Below are 5,245 nucleotides of genomic sequence, written 5' to 3'. Positions count from 1 at the left end.
AGCTGTTCTTGCCATAATATGGACTTGGTCTTTTACCAAATAATACATCAATTTTACCAAATCTTCTGTATACCACCCCTACTTTGTCACAACACAACTGATTGGCTCAAATGCAATAAGAAGGAAAGAAATTCCACAAATTAACTTTTAACAAGGCACACCTGTTAATTGAAATGCATTCCAGGTGACTACCTCATGAAGCTGGTTGAGAGAATGCCAAGCGTGTGCAAAGCTGTCATCAAGGCAAAGGTGCCTACTTTGAAGAATCTCAAATATAAATATAAATCTGTTTAACACTTTTTTGGTTACTAAATTATTCTATATGTGTTATTTCATAGTTTTGATGTTTCACTATTATTCTACAATGTACAAAATAGTAAAAATAAAGAAATACCCTGGAATGAGTAGGTGTGTCCAAACTTTTGACTGGTACTGTTATTGTAGGCTACTGTCTAGTTAATCAAGTATTTTATGTTTGGAATCTTTCCTTCGTTTTTTTTTAAAGTAGTGACCTCACTGATTTAGCACGTGGCCATAGTCACGTGTTCCAAAATGAAGAGATGGGATGGTCGCAGGCTTTGGAGGTTGTGAGCGATGCGAAATGGGGGTAAACAAAGAACAGCGCTGTAGCTGTTCAATGTGAAAGGTTCTTTATTATACAACAATAAGCGATTTTATGTTTATTAATGTGATAATGTTCAGTGAGTGCATTTAGGTGAAAGTATTCCTTTCTAAATATATGTTACCCAAGGATTAATGGAGAGCAAGTGTGTAAATCATTTTTTCTCCTAAATGGGATTCTAAATGTATCAACTTTTAAAGCATCATTACCCATGTTTCCTCCAACTACAGTGTATGATATGCCATTTTAAATCTCAGTCTGTACTTTTATCCAATGTAAAAAATATTTAAAAAACACAATTTCAAATTTTAGAACATAAGACAGAAAATAGAAGGTTGGTCACATTTTAAGGTTGAATTTTACATTTAGTTTACAAAATAGACTTAACTTTATTACAAAAGTAATAGGGGGGAATTCCGACCCGAGTTAAGCGCACGGAAACAGAACGTTATTCGCTGTTTTTGCACCTTTTTTTTATGGAAGTGAACTGGGAAAGTGAAAGAGCTAGATTGCTACCTCTATGCTAACGTTAGCTAGTTATAGAGCTACAGCAATTAGCGCACGTTTTCCATCTAAATAACACTGATAAAACGAACCAAATGTAAACATGTCTGCCAGCTTTTGGTAGCTAACTGCTGAGGCTTTCATAGATAGTACAAGCCTATGGGAACGAGTCGTTTTCAAGGTGGTTGTGGGGGCCGTGCGTTGCAGTAATGCAGTCTGTCTGTGGCTCAGGGAGTTTTCTATATGGCTGGTGAGAACATTGTAAGGACATCACAAAAGATAGGTTTGCAAAACACAAAAACTGTCCAGTTGTGTGGATGATTTCTACAGTGTTTCTTTTATGGTGCAAAAAAAACTTTCACCTGGTGTTTTCAAGAACGTTATCACAGTTCCATGATTAGTGAGGATTATTAGGGTATATTTATAGGACTACTGTTTAATCCCTATTGTACACTTTTCTCACCTTTCAACCCTAAAAACAAAACATGAAAAAAGCATGTGAAAAACGCTTGGTTTTGAGACACGTGAACAAATCACCAATGTCTTTTATATATTTATATATCTTTTATTTATTTGTTTTACATGTGAAATGTTCATGAGTCTGACTTGGTTTTCGGACACCACTTCCAGGGACTGAACAGGACCAACCCTACTTAGCTTCAGCAGCAAACCAGAAGTGCGATGCAGGGTGCTATGTTGCTAGAATAAATGTGCTTAAACATGCAACCGGAAAAAAGGCCAGGTTAACAATTAAAGATAGGGAAAATTGCAGGAAAGAGGGAGATGTTTTATTTAATTGCATTATCAAAAACTGTTTAACTGAAAACACTTTTTTGCATCCATTTACAATTAATTGCTCTCGCATTAAAAATGTTTTCCTTGCAATATTTTGTTTTGCTTTCAATATCATTATTTTTGTTTGCAACAATAACAATTTTCTTCTCGACTTCAGTTTTGCTTGACACTAATGGCACAAAAGTAACTCACTCACTAGAGGATTGCACCATATAATGACACTACTACTCTATTAAAGGTGTTTAAAGTGGCAATCCTTAATTTAAACATGAAATAAGTGTGATCCCTACCACAGTTTCGCAAAGAAATGTAAGGCCTGGGGCTGGAGAAATGCAACTGCTCTCAAATCCATAGACTACGCTATGGCTGCAAGAACTGACCATCCATGATTTCAATATTATAGCATGTTAAAGCATGTTTTTAGGTTATATATGGTTTGTTTACATTTACTTTGTTTACAAACATTGGAGTAAATGTGGAGTTTTCTTACATGAGAATGCAAATTAGATTCACTTTCACGTGTGGAAATTGCAAACAATCACATGTAAAAAAAAATCACATGAATTTGGAGTTTCAAATATTTCACATTAAATTCTCACTTTCACATGTGGAATTGCAAGTTCACGTGAAAAACAATCACATGTAAAAGTTTTCACATGAATCTACCAATTAAAATATTTACATGTGAGAGGTTTTCACGTGGGAAAATGTTATATTGTTTTATTCACCATTATTTTGCGCGTAAAGGCTCTACAAACCAGTTTTTTTTCCTAACCCTAAATAATACAAGATCAGAGCAATTTAAATATACCAATAGATGCTGAAAATGAGACATATTTACATGGCTTTCAGGGTAGCCTAGTGGTTAGAGTGTTGGACTAGTAACCGAAAGGTTGGAAGTTCAAATCCTGAGCTGACTAGGTACAAATCTGTTGTTCTGCCCCTGAACAGGCAGTAAACCCACTGTTCCTAGGCCGTCATTGAAAATAAGAATTTATTCTTAACTGACTTGCCTAGTTAAATAAAGGTAAAATAAATAAATGATCCCTAATTTTCTGAACCGTTCTCTACATACAGTGCCTTCGCAAAGTATTCATACCTCTTGACTTTTTCCACATAGTGTTAAGTTTCAGCCTTATTCTAAATGCAAAAAAAGAATCCTCAGCAATCTACACACAATAACCCATAATGACAAAGCGAAATTTTTTTTTGCACATTTATAAAATATAAAAAGTAGAAATACCTTATTTACATAAGTAATCAGACCCTTTGTTATGATACTTGAAATTGAGCTCAGGTGCATCCTGTTTCCATTGATCATCCTTGAGATGTTTCTACAACTTGATTGGAATCCACCTGTGGTAAATTCAACTGATTGGACATGATTTGGAAAGGCACACACCTGTCTATATACAGTCCCACAGTTGACAGTGCATGTCAGAGCAAAAACCAAGCCATGAGGTTGAAGGAATTGTCTGTAGAGCTCAGAGACAGGATTGTGTCGAGGCACAGATCTGGGGAAGGGTACCAAAAAATGTCTGCAGCATTGAAGGTACCCAAGAACACAGTGGCCTCCATCATCCTTAAATGGAAGAAGTTTGGAACCACCAAGACTCTTCCTAGAGCTGGCCGCCCGGCCAAACTGAGCAATCGGGGGAGAAGGGCCTTGGTCAGGGAGGTGACCAAGAACGCGATGGTCACTCTGACAGAGCTCTAGAGTTTTTCTGTGGAGATGGGAGAATCTTCCACAAGGACAACCATCTCTACAGCACTCCACCAATCAGGCCTTTATGGTAGAGTGGCCAGATGGTAGCCACTCCTCATTAAAAGGCACATGACAGCCCACTTGGAGTTTGCCAAAAGGCACCTAAAGACGGTCAGACCAAGATAAACAAGATTCTCTGGTCTGATGAAACCAAGATTGAACTCTTTGGTCTGAATGCCAAGCATCACATCTGGAGGAAACCTGGCACCATCCCTACGGTGAAGCATGGGGGTGGCAGCATCATGCTGTGGGGATGTTTTTCAGCAGCAGTGTCTGGGAGACTAGTCAGGATTGAGGCAAAGATGAACAGAGCAAAGTACAGAGAGATCCTTGATGAAAACCTACTCCAGAGAGCTCAGGACCTCAGAGCCTAAGCACATATTCAAGGCAATACAGGAGGGTCTTCTGGACAAGTCTCTGAATGTCCCTGAGTGGCCCAGCCAAGAGCCCGGACTTGAACCCGATCTCTGGAGAGGCCTGAAAATAGCTGTGCAGTGACTATCCCCATCCAACCTGACAGAGCTTGAGAGGATCTGCAGAGAAGAATGGGAGAATCTCCCCAAATACAGGTGTGCCAAGTTTGTAGCGTCATACCCAATAATAATTGATGCTGTAATCGCTGCAAAAGGTGCTTCAACAAAGTACTGAGTAAAGGGTCTGAATACTTATGTAAATTTGCACAAAACCTTTTTTTTTGCATTGTCATTATGGGATATTGTGTGTAGACTGATGAGGGAAAAAAACAATTTAATCCATTTTAGATCAAGGCTGTAACGTAACAAAATGTGGAAAAAGTCAAGGGCTCTGAATACTTTCCGAAGGCACTGTATATTCTAGTGAGTCTGTTGAGAAAATTCAAATGAAAAGGTACACCTAATTTAAAGGGGTACTGTACTGAAAACCCTATTCAATGAAAACTCCACAAGAAAATATGTTAGCTAGCAAGTGGGAGGGTTTTCGGCAGTCGAATTACATTTATTCTGAATGTGCAAGGGAACCACACCTTCAAAGCCCTTTACACACCTGCATAAGGTAAGTCTGAATAGGAACTACTGAGAAGTGTGTAGGAAAGGCGTGCGTAGGAAATATATGCCTTTCCTACATCTGAATCGGGCCCATATTGAATTGTGTTAGGAGATGTATCTACTTCTTGGATAGTTGCATCTGAGCCACTGGCTTAATCCTATTCTTTAACTTTTATTTTTGGTTGAGTTAGAGAAGTGAATCCAACATACAATTAGTCGAAGTTTATAGGCTATTTATAGTATTTCAAAAGTGACATTGAATTGTGTTTGGTTGTCAACACAACCAAATATCAACATTTGAAGGAGATGTGTCTTCTGCTTGGATAGTTCCATCTGTGCCACTGATTTAGTCTGGCTTTAATTCCAGTTTGTGGAATAAGTGGAGATCTCTTAACAATCATTCTCGCAATAGAACATTGGTGATAGTCAGTGACAAATATCATAGTTACGCAGGGCTAGGCTTGGTTAAAACCCTGGATGGGAGACCAAAGGGTAGCTATAGATACATTATCCAGTAGGAGGTGCTGCCCAGCC

This window comes from Oncorhynchus tshawytscha, linkage group LG06 (assembly GCF_018296145.1).
Source record: "Oncorhynchus tshawytscha isolate Ot180627B linkage group LG06, Otsh_v2.0, whole genome shotgun sequence".
In the NCBI taxonomy this organism is placed as follows: domain Eukaryota; kingdom Metazoa; phylum Chordata; class Actinopteri; order Salmoniformes; family Salmonidae; genus Oncorhynchus; species Oncorhynchus tshawytscha.
Note: the sequence above shows the minus strand (reverse complement) of the source record.